Here is a 17,956-nt window from a genome sequence, read left to right as displayed (position 1 = left end):
AATCTCCCAGCATTATACACAAGCCTGGAGATTACAGTTTCTCTTCTCTGCATTTTCCCCTAAAAGCTGTTAGAAATTCTGTACGCAATTTTTCTTATTCCATCTACTTATTGTTTTTTGAAAACTGTACTACGAAGATTGACGCCAATTATTACCCTTCAGAATTACAGCACCTCATGGATTTCAGTAGCTGTGGGTGTTTGAAAGCTTCAAGTTTGTTCATCTGCATCTAGTTTTAAAAGAGTACAGAAAAAAAACCCAACAAAACAGGTTACAACCGTTTAGTAGAGCAAGATCATCAAAGGAACTATTTAATTCCAGCTCCAGAGAGAGCAACACGAATGTTATGCTTTTTACTTTGCTGGGAGAGGTGATGAACAGCAGAGGAATGATTCCTCAGGCCAGCAGGTTTCAGAAGCATGCAGAGATCATGCATTTCTAGTCTGCTACTGCTTATATTCAACTAGCATAACAATCAGCTTTGATTTCTAGATGATTTTGGAATTGGTACCACAGAAACATACTGTGGGAGTGGTAAGGCAAAACAGAAGAAGGAGCCAGCCTAGGGGACAGCCAGTCAGTGTTGATCACATCTTTACAGCTCACCACCATCCCAGAGAAGCCTATTATAAGTTCCTTCTGGAGGACTTTCTAGAACCAGCAACATGTAATCTCTCACTACAGTGCTTCCAAACTCTTTTATATGTTTTGAACAACAACTGTGAAGAGAAAGAAACCACAGTCAAGCTATTTGGAATGCACTGCTCTACCAGCACCTTGCTGTGCCCATTCAGGAGAGACTTGAAATTTCTCAATAAGCATTTAAATCAAGTAAACTCTGCATGTTTTAATAAAATATATGTAATTCTCATTCAAAACAGGACATTATGAAGAGCACAACACATTTTCCTAGTATGGAGTTAAGCTACTGACAAGCTAAGTTCTTTTGCTTATATAAAAAAAACACTATAAAATATAATAACACATTAAAGAGAAATGGGTTATTAGTGGGTACCAGAAAAAAAACCTGGTATTTCCCCAAATACCACAGCCAGAACTCAAGCAACACAATCAGGAGGCAAGAAAAATTAAAACTTTGTCCATATATAAGCAAAATTCATGGTTTTCTTCTTTAGAAACCACATTTTGGAGCTATTTTTATTTCCAAAGAGTACAGTTCATTGAGCTACTGTTCTAATGTTATCAGGTGTAAATAAAAAAGGGAGCAGCACCGAACAGTAAATATGATCTCATCATGAAAGTGTCACACACTTGAAGCATAAGCCTGAGTGCAAGACATTTCATTGTGAGGTTTTAAGGAAAAGCAGGCACCAAAGCATCTCAGGAGCAGCTGGACCCTGGGAGAGGGGCCTGTGTGCCACATGCCTGGAGGACAAGGATGGGTGGTTCTAGGCTGTTTCATAAGGAAAGGCAAGGAAGAAGAGGAGTTGTTGCATTCTGTGTTAAGGAGAAACTTCAAGGTATAGAACTCAACTATGGCAATTGTGGCAAGCCCTAATCAAACACCTCTGGATCAAGATCAGAGGCATCATCTCCAAGGATAAACTTAATATTGCAGATTGCTCAGAACTCCATTGGGAAGGACTCCATGGGCTCTTTCACAGAGGCTAAAGGAGCTGGTGAGTGCTGGGAGTTTTCCAGGATTCTCCTGTGGAAGCACAAAACCAATTCATCCCTTTAAAGGTAAGGGAAGTAAGGAGAGCACCCCTTCAGCTTCGGTGCGAGCTTCAGAGTCTGCTCAAAATCAAAGGAGAATTGTTCCAGACATGGAAAAGCAGACAAATATCCACTGAGAACTACAAAGGCATCTGCCAGTGCATGCAGAGATGAGTGGATCCAGGCAGTTAGAGGCCCAACAATCTTCTTCCAGTCCCTAGAAAAGTTATGGAACAGATCCCTCTTGGAGGCTATCACCAGTCAAGTGAATCACATGATCAGAAAAGACAATATGGATTCACCAAGGGCAAACTGTGCTTGACACACCTGATCACCTCATATAACAAAGAAACCTGCTGAGGGGATGTGGGGTGAGACATGGACATTGTCAACCTGGACTTCCCCAAAGCTTTTGCTGTGGTTTCCCACAGTCCCCTCCTAAAATGCTGATGTGCTATGGCTTGGACGAGTGGTCCATGTGGTGGGTTGGGAACTGGCTCACTGGTCACACCCACAGGGTGGTGACAAACAGCTTCTTTCCCAACTGGCAACCTGTCACATCTGGATGTTGACTCATCTTGTCCAAACTGTATTTCGCCAAGAAAATTTGGACCAGATCATCCTTAAAGTCCCTTCCAGCCTGCTATTCTACTACCAAAGCCATCTCAGATCTGGGCTCTGAGCAGGTGCCTGACAGTGGGAGCAACAAAGAAATGATTCATTAGCCTTGGCATCATCTCTCAACAGCAACATAACAAAAAAAAAAAAAAAAAAGACTGTGGGTTACTCAATATCAAAACTACATTCCCTACAAATCTCTTTTTTTGGTGTTCTTATTAGGGAGCAATCTTCCATTTAGGGTAAATTATGAATTATATGATCCATTAAATACCACACAGCTGTCTTTGTCAATAAGACATTTTTGTTGTTAGCTGCTTATGGTGAATTTTATGTATTTGATGCAGGCAATGAGAATCAAACAAATTCACATCAAGTTTTGTATAAGAAATCTGTCAAACTATAATCTTTTTGACAGTCTTGTGACACAATCAAAATTTTAAACACATTTATTTATGCAAATTAAGTGTGTGCTGTTAATCACAAAGTTAAAAAGTTAAAATAATGTTAAAATAAGGCATTAATTGGGTAAAATAATTCTAAATTCCTCAAAGACAATTTTGCTAAGTTGTATTCTCTAGGGACATTTAAAATGGAGTCAGATGGGAATTTTAAGTATTTAGAGGCAAGGTGTTTGACATAATTCATATATTTTCCAGTCATTTCAACATTTCCTTCTTTGTTATGCCTCACTTCTTGCAAAGTCAGTCAGCTTCTAACCCTCAAACATCACTTATTAAAGCTAAAGATTTATACACAAAGCAGTAGTTTTGCACTTTGTAGAGTACTCTTAATTGGTATGATCTCCTGTGCATGTCTTTCCAGCTCAGTTACAATACATAACCAAAAAACCCACAAACTTCCACAGAGGTGTAGAAAAACAAAAAAGGGGGAAAAAAGTTTAAAGTGATTTTAATTTTTTCCCCCTTTTAATTTTAAGCTGTCTTTGGAATTACACTCATTTTTTTCCAGGGCCTGATCCAAAGCTCAGTGAATTCAATGGAAAGACTGATCAGCTTCAATATCATGGGAGCAGGCTCATAACACACCATATGCCAAGTATGAAAGTATCCATCTGTCACTGATCCATATCTTGTTATTGTTATGTGCGTTACAACAAGGGATTAGTTTTCTAAGAGATGAAGCTTGTAAAGGAGCTGCTGGAGGAATTTCTGAACAAAGGTTTCTGAGCACATGAGCATCCCAGAGTGCAGGCACACATCCCCCAAGTCAGCAGTGCTACCAGGAGAGTCTGACAGCATTTGATGTTCACCTCCACAGCTGTGCAGAGAAAGAGCACTATAATCTACAGGCTCAGGCCCCTTCTGGCTTGTGGGCTGCCAATAAGTTTATAAGTGATGGATATTCCACTGCAAGCGAGAGCCAAGCAAAACCGACGTGACCTTTGTGCACAGGGACAGGGGCCTTGCAGCAGAGCAGTGTGGCAGCCATCAGGGTCCCTTCACTGACACCACTGACAGCCAGCACTGGTGTCACAGGGACATCAACACCCTATCATGTTATATTGAACTATCTACCCTTATTTTGCCTGAAAAAGCAGGAAACAGTATTTTCCCTGGTCACAGAAGTGTGATGGCACAAGTCATTTTCAAAAGCATGCTGACTGAAGTATAAAGGCCCCCTGCAATTAAGAATCTTGCTTGTTTAATTAATTATCCTTTTCAACATTATCCTACATCTTGGCAAACACACATAGCCCTCAAGAAAAGAGAGCTGAAGGCGGGCCCTTATTCGAAGATCACCTCACCACCTCCTTTCTCTCCAAGATGAATCAGATGCATTTGAGAACATCCTGAAAATTCTTTTTACTAACCCAATCACCTTTGCTCACAAAGTGAAATAAGCAGAAGCAGCTCTGCTCTGAAAGTGGTGGTCATGATGAGTGGGCTCTTATATTTAGGTGCTCACCCAAACCATGGTAAGCCCCAAGAAATTATCCTGTGAACATCTTGCCCCATAAACCCACTTCCTCTCATATCCTTCTCTTAGAACAGCCCCCACAGCCAGCTGGCACCAAACTCATCCCTATAGCCTCCTCCTCCAGGTGCCAGGAGCTGCTAGCCAGCAGCCTGTGTTCACATCCCCTTCTCCCCAGCACCTCCCAGTAACCAGCTGTGCCCCACTCCCACCCCTCAGACCTTCACTTCCCACTGGGCCAGCCCTTCCTTCACACTTCTTTTTCCCCATCTTGCACTCCTGCATACTCCCTGTTGTTACCCCAGTGACACACCCCCACACATCCCCATTCACTGTTTATGCCCCATCTTAATCCTACCTAACCTTGGCTAAATTCCAGTTCCTGCTGCATGAACACAATGCACATGCAAAACATAAACACCCTTCCTGGCACAGGCAGTCATCATACTCAGGAGGACAGTTAAGAAAGTAGGTCTGATTAAAACAGCCTTCACAGTAACAGAGCTTGCCTGGGGATGCAACTTGTCACCACCTCAAAACAGTTTTTGAGCTTGGTTCCAGTTATTTGAAACACTGGTTCTGTGTTTCACCTTTGGCAAACTACCTGTCCAACTTACCTGAACCAGTGGGAACAGATTCATATTTGGAGTTATATCTTTTCCAAATCCAGCTAAATGAAATGGAAATATTCTTATGAGAAAATATATTTAATACTGTAGCCCAACAGTCTTCTCAAACACTATCCTAATTATCTAACACAAGAGATTAACAAATCAAAACAGTGACTTCAAGCTGTTGAAGGTTCACAAAATCTTGTGTTGCAATATACCACCAGCACCAAGTTCATTGAGTGCATGGTCCAAGAGCAACAGTTTAGATCTAAGTTGTTAAAGACATTAGGATGTTTATGTCACTAGCATACAACCTTTCAATGTGCAATAATTTAATACAGGCAAAAATATGGAAAAAAATATTTTTAATTTTTTTAACTATGGAAACTAATCAAACAAAATACCCTGGAACATTTTCATCAGTCATTTAGACAGAAAATCTACACTGTTACCCACTGTCCTGGTCATAGTACAGATGGCAGATCAGCAGTGAAGAAGGTACCTGAATGGTTAAAGAGGAATTTATGCACTAAGCAGGCTACATCGATGCAATGAGAGATGAAGAGAGGTGCTAACCTTACAGAGCAGAATAGAAATTTAAAAGCCTGTTCAAGGATTTCATAATACTGCCTCACTATGAAAAAAAAAAAAAATCTCCAAAGACACACAGGCTATTCTCAGTATATTTTTCCTACTGTGCTGCTTACCCATATAAAAGATACCACCTCCAGGCAAATCTGTCCCTAAAGAACTGGAAACTATATGTGCTTTTCCACTACATGTTATCCTGCTCACCTCCCTCATCTACCAGATTAAAGACCTAAACATTACACACAACAGCAACTCACTCTTCCCACAATTTCTCAAAATTGAACAGAAATGTTTATTGTTGTTATGAGTATACAAAATTTTGCTCTGCCAGGCTGACATTTGAGCTCCTTGGAATTGCAGTGGTTAATTTCATTAGTCATTACAAGGGTGTGTTTCCCCATCTTCAGTTCTCAGGAGAACCATGTGGCTTTCAGGAAACCCAAACCAAGTTCTGTGTTGATTTCTTGTCCTACAATTGAATTATTTCTTCCCTCATTTTGTTGGTTTAACAAGCCAACTGACCACGTGCCACTGATTCTCATTTACAATAGATATTACCACCCCTTCTCCTCCTGAAAACTGCTGTCTTCCTTCTTACAGGAACATTCACTTGAAAGGAGTGTTACCTTTCCAGTGCAGAAAAGGGAAGTGAAGCTGTCTGTGCACATGTGGGATGTCCTTGCTGGAGACTACTTCAAAAAATCTCAGAAACTGAACACAAAGCTCAGGGCTGGTTTGAATTCTACAACCTGGCTGCAGGTAAGGAGAACACTTTTTAAAAACACAAAGAAACTGAACAGGAACTGACAAAGGCAATTTGAAATCCTCTGTTTTGCTCACATTTCCATAATTCCTACCCCTGCCCCCCATAACTCAGAAAATTATTCTGAAGTCTGTTGTTACCGAGTAATTGATCTTACTGAAATTATGGACCCAAAGGGTAACATTATTTCACCATACACATCTGTTACTGGCATCACTAGACTGGATATCTGTTACTAGGTCAGAAACACGATTTTATAGCAGAATTGCTTGCCAGTATTTAATAATTCTAGCTGTCTTCCAATGGGCAACCTGTGGAGCTGCAAGGATACAAGGATAGCATTGACTTAATTTTTCAACTGGTCCCATGGACATCCACTCAGCAGCATGAGAGAGACAATAAACAATTAGTGTTTGCTTGTGTTTCTCAGCAGGGCTGATGCAGAACAAATCCAAATGCTTCAACTTGTCTATATAACACCACAAAAGTCACTGATATTTTGTTGCATTGAATCTTTTTCCCCCCCTCCCCTATTTTCAGAAGCATACTTTATCAGAACTGCATTTATTATTCATATTGAAGTCCTGGCTCAAAACTCACTGTGCTAGTCTTCTACAAAACACTGATGAAAGATGGTTCTGGATCGCAGAATTTACAGTCTACAAGACAGATGAAAGATGAATATAAAGAAGCCTGTACTGAGGAACATGACTGCTCAGAGTGCCAGAAACTGTCTCAGCACAGTGATTGCTAAAGAGGTTAAAGCAGTCCCCATGCTCATTTCACCTCATTTTTAAGTGAGAACGTTGTTGAGTGCCAGGTTTTTCATATGGAGAACACGTTCCTTAAAACTGCACCTGGGATACACCCATCTCAACAAAACTCCCCAAAACCAGTAGTTTAAACTGCTAATTAGCCTTCTGAAATAAATTATTGCAGTCACTTCCCAGCTCATTTAGATTCGAATTGGTGATAGAGGAGAAAAGGCAGTATAAGTGATAAGTGAGTTACACTACTTACATGAGGAATTACCTAGAAATGCTGGCTGGGTTTTTTTTTCCTGAACCCCTGTCATTTAAAACCTCTCAACAGATCATTGTATATGAAATTATTCCTGGATGAATGCCTTAGTTGTGTGTTTCCTTTTGTTTGCTCTTTGTAGTTTCTTTTCATTTTATAGATGGAAACCAACACTGATAATCTATGTAACTCTTTTCTATAATTTCTATCTGGATCCAATAAAAAAATATTTGATTGTTATGAAGTGCATTGCATTTTCACACTCTCATGCTTCCTGTAGTGTTAGACAAAACTATGATAAATCTAAGGGTGGTCATTATGTTATTGAAATTATATATTAAGCCTCTAATGGTAGTCACCCTAGACAGAGACAGAAGAATAGAGACTCACAATTGTAACCTTTTTCTTTTTGTCCTTTTATTTCAGAAGAAAGCCTCTGCAATAGGTTATTCACCTTACTATTTAATTAAGCTATGAAATCAGTATTAAGCTACAGTTTGATTTTAGTACTATCCAGCTCTTTCATTCCTTCAGAGATTTTAATTCAATATCAGGATGATCTGTCTGAATGTTTGGTACTGCACCAGAGCAGTTACTGTTCCAAGGTTTAAAAAGAAAAATATGGGTGTGTGGATATGCACAAACTACCACTGGTCAGCTCCCTCTTGAAAATGAGCAGATTCCTCCAGGAAGTCATAAATATCTCCCTCATTGACACACCAGTGCCTTCCTCATTTTTCAAGATAATTAAATTTCATAGGCATCTTTATTCCCCAAACACTTCTCCAAGAGAACAGAGACACTACATAATCTATAGTTTTGTTATGACACACACTGAATATTTAGTTCACTTTCTTGCTTTTCTCCTCTTTCAGCAACATCTTTTACCAATTTCCCTGTCTCTGTATCTCTGGGCAATCAAGCCCCTAAAATTTATAGAAAAAGTTTACAGAGGAACTAGACATACAAGGCATCGCCATTTGGGTATAAATGAGGACTTACAGGTACAAAAAGACCTCAGTGAAATACAAAATTCCTGATTTACCAGACCATTTCCAGAACACACATCTCCACTTCTTCAGCAGGGAAGGGAGAGGTATGAAGAGGGGAGGGCCAGGGGAAAAAATAAATTACCATAAAACCAACCAAAAAAACCCCTAGAAACCCAAACACACCATCCAAATAAAAATCAAAGAAAAGGAACTCCCCACAAAACACACAAACACCAAAACTTACTGTCTCAGACCAGTCTACTAAGAGGCAGTTTTTTTAAGCTCAGTTATTTTCTGAAACTTTATAAGACAACTGAATGTGAAAAAAAACAACAAACTAAAAAGCAGCCACTTTATAGCATCCTAAAGCTTTGCCTGAAGCAAAGTAAAGGTGATAATGAGAAACATCTTCATGGCTGCATTCTCAGGGAAACCACTCTTGAAAATGGCTTTTGGGAAAAGCAAGGTCTCCACTACTGTTTACTGCTACACTGCTCAAAATATGCTTTCTAAGGTACCACTTCCTATGACACTAAAATTTCTAATAATATAATCAAATGCATGCCACTTTTTTGTAAATGTCATCTTTCACACATAATTGAAACTGGTTCAAACAGGAGCAACACCCACTTACACAAACACTTCTGCTTCTAGTTAGAAATTGTGAGGAGAATAAAAAAAAGAAAAAAAAAGCTAAAACAATAACTAAGAATAAAACTCTTTAAAGTAAATCATAACCCCACTACATGATCTTTCTAGTAATGTGGTCTGTCTTCACTTCCCTGGTAGTGACAGCCCATGGCATCCAGAACATGTCTGAAGTGATAACTGAAGATTTCTGTCTCCTTTGAATCACAGATGTATAAATTGTGTACGTTGTGAATATGCATAAGGTCACAGCCTAAGGTCTCCAACATTTTTGGGTTCCTTTTCATTGGAAATAGGAAAACACAGAAAAATCTCAAATCTGGACAATTTTTTGAGTTTATATTCTCAGTAGTTTTGAAAGGCAATTTCTCGTTTCTTCTTTTCTCTCACACAATGAACTTATTCAGACAAGTATATTTTCCATTGATAATGTCAGGTTTAAAATATGCAAGATACTTTGGGAGAGGAAAACTGCAGCATTCAGGCATACATTGCAAAAAAAAATTGCTCACGTTTGTTTCTTTCTGCATGGAAAAGTATCCACATTTCAACCTGCTTTTTGCTTCTTGAAAAACAAAAGTAAACCTTGGTAAGCTTTGAGAGAAGCTGAAAGAACTTAGTTGCTCTCCCCTCGACCCTTTGCTGAATATCAGTTTGAGATGCTTATGTAAATATGTCATTTTAATATTTAAACACTGCTACCCCAGCTTCCAGTGGCAGAATCACGTGTAAAGAACCACTGAGACAAGGTTATCCAGAAAATCTAAGAAACCTGTACATCTGTGCTTTTCTTAAGGAAGTTTGTGCGTTAATAAACTGAACACACAACAAGCCACTGATTACTCCTCTGTAAATCAGATACCTTGTTGCAGGCTCAGTTGCTTAGATTCAGAGTAATCATGGTAAGTGAATAAATCAAATTATCAATAACATACATGATTGCATCCTATTATTGAAACAGTCAACCAAAGTAATTTTTAGATTAGCTAGAAAAGAGACATTTAAAATTTACTGGACATTATGAGATGCCAAATAATTAAATGGACATTAGTAGACATTTTAAGATTCGGTCATTGCAGAGACATTGGAAACATCATTGCTGTCTTTACAACAATAATTGCAGGAACTACTCATGTAAAGTATCTCTGCAGTCTTTCTGAAATAAACACTGAACTAAACGCTTCACAAATTGTTAATCTTGATAAAAGGTAAACCCTTATGAAATGAACCTACAATGTAACCATGTGAAACCACTCAGCTGGCATTGATTTTAATGTATTTGACAACAATGCAATACTGAAAAGATGGGGAAAGTTCGGCTTACAGCAGAGATGATTAATAGGAGAGAGAATAAAGGTGCACAAGATAACATATGGAAGAGAAAACACAAATTAGGCACTTCTAATTGCTCTGCCTCCTAATGCAAGAGCAAAGGCCAATCAATGAATCTGAAAAGCAGACACTTTAAATTAATGAAGGAAATCTTTTTACACAAGCTATAATTAATCTTTCAAAATCACTTTCACAAAGTAGAAAACCTCACAGCTTATTGAAAAAAATATATAGATAATGAGATCATCTATTTGTATTTAATAGGATGATAAATAAAATTAATTGATCATTGATTGTTGGGAGCTATAAAGGGGCCTAAAGGAAACCACTTTTTAAGAAGAGCAGCTTATTCTGTCCTAATCAAATAAAAGAATTGTTATGCTCCTCTTGGAGCTCTCTTAGAGCTTACTATTGACAGCTGCATAGGTAGTATCTCTAAGTTGATATAACACTTTGGGGTTCATAGTCTTCCAGAAAGTATCTATGAAGTCATTAATCTCATTGATTATCTCTCACTAGATAATTCTAGGGACTTTGCTGCAAGATCTGTAACATCAATGACAGCTACTGTCCTTTTAGAGAGAACTGTGAACTCCAGAAATAAATGAGGACCTGTTTTTGTTTTTTTTTTCTTATTTAACTTTCAGATTCTAGAGTTTCTGAGGCATATTGGTGATAATTTCCTGACATGCTGAGAATGAATCCAAGAGGAGACACTCTGCTGAACCTGATAATTAAAAGCAAGGAAGAATATGTTGAGAATGTGAAAGCTGGGGCAGCCTTGGCTGCAGCAGCCATGACATGGAGAGCTGCCTGTGAGAAATGCAGAAGGCAAATAACCAGACTACAGCCATGGACTAGAATAAAGCAGACCATGGCTTGTCCATGAACCTGCCTCAAAGAATCCTACATGCCTAAAAAGAATAGGGGCTCAGGAAACTTAGCTGATTTTCAAGGATTACCTTTTCTAAACTCAAGAGCCATCCATCCTAACAAATAGGAATACAAGCAAAAGGCAGCAAGAGATATGTAAAGATTAAAAAGGAGCTTCTGACAAGAGCCAGGCGTAAGAGAAGTGCACAGGAGTGGAAACAGGGGCAGATGACCCAGGAAAATGCAGATGCTGCCCAAACATGCATGGACAGTGTTAGGGAAACCAGCCCAGAGCTGAATCCAGTAAGAGACAACGGGCACCAAGAAAATTCTTGTTTGGTACAGCAAGCAACAAATGGAAGACTGGGGAAAATGTAGGTCTGCTCCTGAATGGAACAGGTGACCCAGTGGCAAAGGACACACAGAGGACACTGCTCGAGACCTTTCTCACTTGTGTCTTTACTGGTCGCTGCAGCACTCAGTAATTACAGGTGTCTGAAACAATCTAGGAAGTCCAGAATAAGGAAGACTTGCTGTTGATGGAGAAGAATCAAGGTAGGAAACCATTTAAACCAGATAGAGATACAAGTTCACAGGACTTGATGGGTGTCACTCCTGAGTGCTGAGGAAATAGTTAGTTACAATGTCATTGTAAGGCCACTCTGCAGAGTGTCCGACAGGCCTTGCTGGCCAGAAGAGATTTCTAAGAGAGAAATCATATACTTCTTCTGAAGTCCACAGTGGCAGGGAGGATGATAACTCTAAGCTACTCAGTTTCACCTTGATCCCTGGGACAAATTATGGAGTGATAATTCTGGAATCCAACACCAAACGTATTTGAAAGATAAAAACAAGAAGGCAAGTGGATGCAGGCAGCAAATATTCATGAAGAGAACATCATGCTTTAGTAACCCAATAGCCTTCTGCACTGAAATGACTGGTTAACTGGATGAGAGGCGAACAGAAGATGTTTATCTTTATTTTGGCACAGCTTTCAACACTGCTAACACATTTAGAGATGACCTACTGAGGTACAGACGAGATAAATGAAATGAGGTTGACTGAAAACTGAGTTAAATTCCAGGTCAAAGGGTTGTGAGCAGCAGCACAATGTTCAGCTGAAACCCAGCATCAGTGGTGTACCCCAGGGGTTGATACTGGGGTCAATGCTATTAAATAGTTTTGTTTGTGACCTGGATGAGGGGTGGAGAGCCCCCACAGCAAGTCTGTAGGTGACATAAATAGAGTGAATATAGGAGGCATATAAATATTTGACAGAGGGAGTAGAGATGATGGAGACAGACTTCCCAGTGGTACCCAGAAGCAGGACCAGAGGCACAACAAGTACAAATAGAAACACAGAATACTCCACTTTTTTTCTTTTTTTTAAATTTAATACAGCGAAGATAGTCTACTACTAGATTTAAGACATTCAAAGCACAAGTGGATATGGCCCTGACTGCCCTGCTCTTGGCTGACTGCTCTTTGCAGAGTTGGACCAGAAGATCTGCAGAGATATGCCCCTGCTTTTGCCAGACTGTGCTTTCAAATAAGTTATAATTTCTATATTAGTTATAGAGCACACAGGAGCATTCACAATACTGGAAGTCACAGTATGCTGAAAATACAGAAAAAAGTGACAGCAAGGACTGCTGGTGAAGCCCCAAATCAGAAATGGATGTAGGTGCTCCCCTCAAGGAAGGGGAGACATCCTTGAAGGCCCAGGATTATGTAACTTTACTAAAACTCTACATAACAGATAATGGCAGTCAAAACAAATAAAACTTAAATAATTCAGAAGAGTTGGCCTTTTTTAATCCACCCTGAGATGCACAGATACCAATTACCTAGCTACCACAGAGAAGCTGCACTGTGCTTTCATTTCAGGTCAGGGTACATCAACCAAAACTCTCAAGGGCAAGAGGAAAGATACTTTCATCTCTTGAGCTCTCCCAAAGACTAACTGCTTCACAGAAAAAAAAAATCTCTTGCTCTTCTGTATTTTCAGCTACCTCAGCCTAGGAGGGAGGCCAGAGGAAACACTTCTCCCATGTACCAAGAAGCACAGACCAAAGGGACACTCTCTCCCTCCAGGCTCAGCATGTCTCTGTGCTGCTCTTGGATACACCTGTGATGATCAGGCACAGCACACCACAGAGACAACACAGCACAAGAAACCTGCTAGTTTGACATGCCCTCATAAAATCCAGGTCAGAGTATCCTTAAACTAAATAAATAATGTTCTGCTGATCTTATAAAACAATGGCCTTTGTTTTAGGCACTGAAAGTAATCCCCCTCAAATGACTAAATACTTTTGCTTAAATTACAGGTCTTCTTTAAGTCTTTTCAGCAGTGATAGAAATATTAACAAAACACAGTCCTACTAGCAATTAAACTCTTAGAGGATGAAAAAACATGTGTGGTTTTTTTTTTTTTCTTTTCACTCCACAAACTACAATAGCTACCTTTTGAGCCATGGTCTAATTAAGTATTTTTAAAAGAAATTTCCATTTCACTAGAGATTATGAAGCAAGTAGGTTTTATACTTTTTACTTTGTTTTGACAGCTTACTCTAATACACTTCTTTACCTTAATATATTTTATAACAGCTCTATAATTAAGGAATAAAGAAAACAGCGTAAGACTACTTCCTCTCTATTCATGTCACCACTAATCAAAATACCTATATAGATACTCTTCATTATTTGCATAAATTGTGGGGTAAACATGGTGATTTAGGGAATTCTTAGGGCTTTGAATCTATAATTTATCTAGCCTTTCAAGGATATGCCAGGTATCTCCCAAGGGAGGTAGTTTTCTAACTAAACAAAGGGAAAACCATGTTTCTAAAATTATCCCTGTTAGATACAAGGGAAGAAATGTGTGTAAAAAGCTTTTTCAGCACCTTCAGTCTTTGAAAGGTTTAATACTGGTTTGGCTTAAGGCCAGCATGACAACAGATGTCTTAAAATAATGTTTAATTGATGAGAATACACAGGTGAATAAAAGCAGACAATTGGATCAATTTAAACATCCAGTTGAATTTTTAGTACTTTAACAGGCTGAACATTAATGCATCTCTAGTGTGAAGAGGTGAGAGTATGACTGATATATGACTCATAAACACAACAAATCCATTATATATCATTTTCCTTACCAACAGGAAAACCTCCCCTGAGAGAGCAGGAAATTGCTTAACTCAGAACTACAAAGATTTCAGATGTCCCTTTTCCCCCAGGCAGGCTAACCCACCAATAAAATCCCAGATTTCTGTTTCTGAAAACTATTCTTGAGACCTTTGTTTTTAAGCTGGTCCTTCAGCTATTGCCTCACCTGCCTTCAGGCAGTATTCTAGGCATAGAGAGCTGGGCAACACAGAAAGGATTTGCCAATATCCCAGCAACTATTCTGGCACTCAGTTTCCCAACCCTTCTGTAAAATAGGATAGGCTTGGTATAAGTGGATTAGCAAGCACTTCTCCAAGTTCTCATGTGGAAGTGATGCCTACATATTCAATTACATGGGGAACCTGGAAGAACTAAAGGACTGGGTGCTGGGTTGGCATTTGATTCTAGCCAAACAAGAGAATCCCAACAGATAATGAATTTTAGAACAGAAGGTAGAATGCATAGCTGGAAAAGTATTTTCCTGTTTTGTATTTCTTCTCTCTATATAACAATTAATGTAACATTAAATAAATGAATTAATTTAATTAATTTAATTTTAAAATAAATTAAATTTAATTAATTAAATTAAAATAAAATTAAGAACAAACAAATAAAACGTACCTGCAAGCATTTCATCAACCATTTCTGCAATCCCCAGAAACAGCTGTCTCATTTCATCAGACAGCAATATCACCTCTGTCCACCTCAGTTGAAACCAGGGAGTTGACTGCACAGTTCAAATAAGGATAAGACCACTCTGAATGAAGATAAAAACCTTCACTGCTGGGAATACTGCTGAGCAGCTACAACTGCACCCAAAATGAACATGTATCAATCACTTATAGCCTGAAGTAGAACCATTTGATTTTTCCATGTATTACGCTTTCCTTTGCTCCTAGGTATGGAAGGAAAACAACTCAAAAATTATTGACTTGCAAGACAAGAAAAGAAAAGGATGCCACCATTCTCCTAATGCAATTCTTCTTTCTTGGACAACAAGAGTCATGACTGTGAAGATGATGTCAAGCTGTGTGTGTCTCACTGTTATAAAAGCAGGATGAAGTTCCTTCATTTGCAAGGCAATGGCTACACACAACAGCAGCTGCAAGACTGCCAGACAAATGATGTGTTACAATATTAGGCAACTAAAATTAAAGTGAATTTGTCCTTCAACATCAGTGAAGTCAGCTTATAAACTTTTATTCTCTGAAGTAACTGAGATCTCTTTTGGTTTTTATTTTTTTTCATCTCTTCCACCTAGATGAGATATAACGTGTTTACATCCTTGGATAATGTCATTATTATCAATTGCTTTCAGAAAGCAACTGTGATTAAAATAATGAAAATTATCATGCAAGATCTTGAATGAGATAAAACTAATATTTTCAAAAGCACATTCAGAGGGATGTAGCTATATTTTAGTCTGGTTTTGGAAAGCAGACAGAGTTGATTCAATTAAGCAGATACAGGCATGGTTTTGAGCAGTAATTTTTAAGGATTGCTGATACCCCATCTCCCCAAGATAAATTGTTCAGACTGAGAAAACTGAAAGGAGTAGATTTCAAATATTATAAAAACAGGTTTAATGTTTACAGGATAAAGGTTTAAAATAAAGAAGTAGCACCATATTTCTCAAGTGAACCATTCATTATTGGACAACACAGTAAACACAAGAATGATCTAAAAGACATCACAAGTTAAATACCTCAGGTAAAACCATGTTCTGTTGTCCCATTTTTGAAATACAAAATAAGCATTGTGTCCCACTCTCAAAACTGAGCTCTGTTTTAAGGAGTGATGCTATCATGCTTCATTTGCACCTTACTAATGTATTTGATCATTATATTTTCCAGGAGATGCAGAGACTTTGTCAGGAATGGTGGACTTCGACAGAGCAAGTGATAAACATTTTCTTTTGTTGATGAATACAATTCATTATTTTCAGCTGTTTACCCATTTTTATTGATTCCCAATTTACTTTCAAGAAAAACAAGCAATTCAAACTCTAAAAAAATAATCTGACTACAGACATCAGAACAGTATTAATTAACCAGTTAATTTTCTTTCTACAGAACATTACTCAAATTAAATGCCCATGATTTTATTTTTCTAGGTGAACTTGGTGTTTATACAGAGAAATTCTCCTCTCATCACAGTAGGCTCAAGGTGTCCTAAGGACACGTGCTCCTGCCAAACAGCCGCTTTTACCAAATGACTGAAGCCTGATATGAAGAACCATCAGTTATCCTTATGGGACAACCACAAACAGACAGAACCGATAAAGAAACAACATATTTCTTAATTTACAATCTGTTACCATAATATGGATGCGTTATGAACAGGCAGTAGCTTTGTAAGATGGCATATTACTTATTCATTAGACCATTAGATCTTCATAAAAGCAATGCTCTGAAAGCTGCTGCTCTATTTGCCGTGTCATGCTTAATAGAAAGAAACAAATGTTAGTTTATGGGAAATCCAAAGAGTTCAGTTGTTTTTGGTTTTTTTTTAGAAGATATTTCATTTCTTGCTTGACTACTGATTTTGCCATAAAGTTCCAAAACAGTCCAAATTTAATTTTTCCTTCACTTTTACTCAGGTGGAGTGCCTTGTGCTAACAGTATGTTTAAAATGGCTCTCAGAAGTGGAACTTAAGCCCTAAACATGCCACAGGAAGAAAATGACTTGGCGCCATCCTTTAGTAAATTACTGTCACACCTCACAGAGGAATTTGGGCAAAGAAATTTACAGTTACTTTAAGCTTTCATTTGCTTCCAATGAAACAGCATTTGGATGTTTTTGCTTAAAGAACTGCCTCAAATTGGATAAAACCAGCCAAAGTGGATTATGGTCTTTATTGTCCTTTATGTGCAGAACATACTTACTGACCAGAACAATCCCATCATTTATCTTCAAGACATTTCCTATGGGTTTATTCCATTTTGGAGCAGCATTTTCTAGCTCCTCGTACTAAATTACACCAATGAAGGTTTTTTATGCTGGAGATTCCATTTTATTGTCACAAATACACAAAAAAGGGCTGTGCTAGAGTAATTGGTGACTAACAAAAGCACATGGTCCCTACAGAACTTCATTTGGATGTTTTCCAAATATACAAATCAAAACATACTGGTACAAACAACTATGCTAGTTTATGCTTATAATGAAACTAAACAACATTATTCCACTTTCAATTAAAAAAACCCAGCAGTAACCAGGTTTGTTACTAAATTTATTTTTTTTAATGTCCAGAGAAGCCATTTTCTTTTTATTTTCAAATATCATAATATTTAGCACAGTGAAAAACTGAAGTTCGTTTCAGAGGTACAGGTTTCATAGGTCTATCACATGCAATCAAAATGTTACATGCATAAGACTATTGGTTTGTTTTACAGAAAAATATGATACTTTTATATATTTAAGATATAAGATACTATTTAAGATATATGAAACTTTATGTAAGAACTTCCATCAAAGTTATAGACTCATTTAAACATTAGATTTATCTCTGAAATTGCTTGCAATAAATTGAATGATTTAAGTAGTATTTTGCAATCTATGTCTGACAATATGTCAGATTACTTGTCTGACATAGTTGCCGTAATTAAAAAAAAAAAGCCACAAAAACCCAAACAAACAAAAACCAAACCAAACCAAAAAAAAACCAAAAAAACCACAAAACCAAAAAAAATCCCCACCACCGAAGAAAGCATTCCCTGGCTCTC

At 38.1% G+C, this 17,956-nt stretch overlaps 1 protein-coding gene and 1 long non-coding RNA gene across 4 annotated transcripts in view; one reads left to right on the top strand and one right to left on the bottom strand.

Annotated features, from left to right (window-relative positions):
- The window catches only part of DMD (dystrophin), a 1,136,032-nt gene that overhangs the window by 1,081,789 nt on the left and 36,287 nt on the right, over positions 1-17,956 (bottom strand). The window lies entirely within an intron of this gene.
- Positions 1,640-14,763, top strand: LOC147653944 (uncharacterized). The gene is made up of 4 exons (XR_015284098.1): positions 1,640-1,704; positions 6,036-6,194; positions 10,838-12,950; positions 13,072-14,763. It is a non-coding gene; the product is annotated as an uncharacterized LOC147653944 (long non-coding RNA).

Source organism: Cyanistes caeruleus, chromosome 3 (genome assembly GCF_971803275.1).
Source record: "Cyanistes caeruleus chromosome 3, bCyaCae1.hap1.1, whole genome shotgun sequence".
Classification (NCBI taxonomy): Eukaryota; Metazoa; Chordata; class Aves; order Passeriformes; family Paridae; genus Cyanistes; species Cyanistes caeruleus.
The sequence above is the reverse complement of the archived record's forward strand: the minus strand, read 5'-3'. Positions and strand labels throughout refer to the sequence as shown.